General features: G+C 35.8%; 1 long non-coding RNA gene across 1 annotated transcript; it reads right to left on the reverse strand.

Moving 5' to 3' along the window:
- LOC112094773 lies at nucleotides 1-483 on the reverse strand. The gene is made up of 2 exons (XR_002903675.1): nucleotides 439-483; nucleotides 1-258 (listed from the first exon to the last, which is right to left on the reverse strand). It is a non-coding gene; the product is annotated as an uncharacterized LOC112094773 (long non-coding RNA).

Here is a 483-nt window from a genome sequence, read left to right on the forward strand (position 1 = left end):
TTTTTTTTTTTGCTCAAATACGATGGATGGTTTTAGATTTAAGTACTAAACGGGAAATAAAAATTTAAAAAGCATTCTGAAACCACTGATGAAAGATCTAATATGGCTCCGGAGATAGCTGCGAAGAAATTTGCCCTCTAAGTTGAGGTTCACAATAAGACCAGAACCAGCAAATCCGTCAGCTTGTATCGCTTGCAAATGCTTCTCCCCTTGCCAAAAGTTCCAGCTCCCACTTCTTTTTCTCAACATTCCCTGCCACTAAGATCTCATGAATAAAAACTATAGCTTTATGAAAGTTTTAATATAATTTCTTTGCATATTGACAATCAACCCAAAACACATCATTTGGTTAACCAAAACCATTGAAGCCTGATTTGGGAGAATGAATAAGCCCAAGCCTTGTGAACAATTGGATTTTGAAATGTATAAAATACTGACCTTCACTATGTTCTCTTGCGCTTAAGTTTCTTCATATTCATCAGG

The sequence above is a fragment of the Morus notabilis genome, unplaced genomic scaffold (assembly GCF_000414095.1).
Source record: "Morus notabilis unplaced genomic scaffold, ASM41409v2 C11203827, whole genome shotgun sequence".
NCBI classification, from domain to species: Eukaryota; Viridiplantae; Streptophyta; class Magnoliopsida; order Rosales; family Moraceae; genus Morus; species Morus notabilis.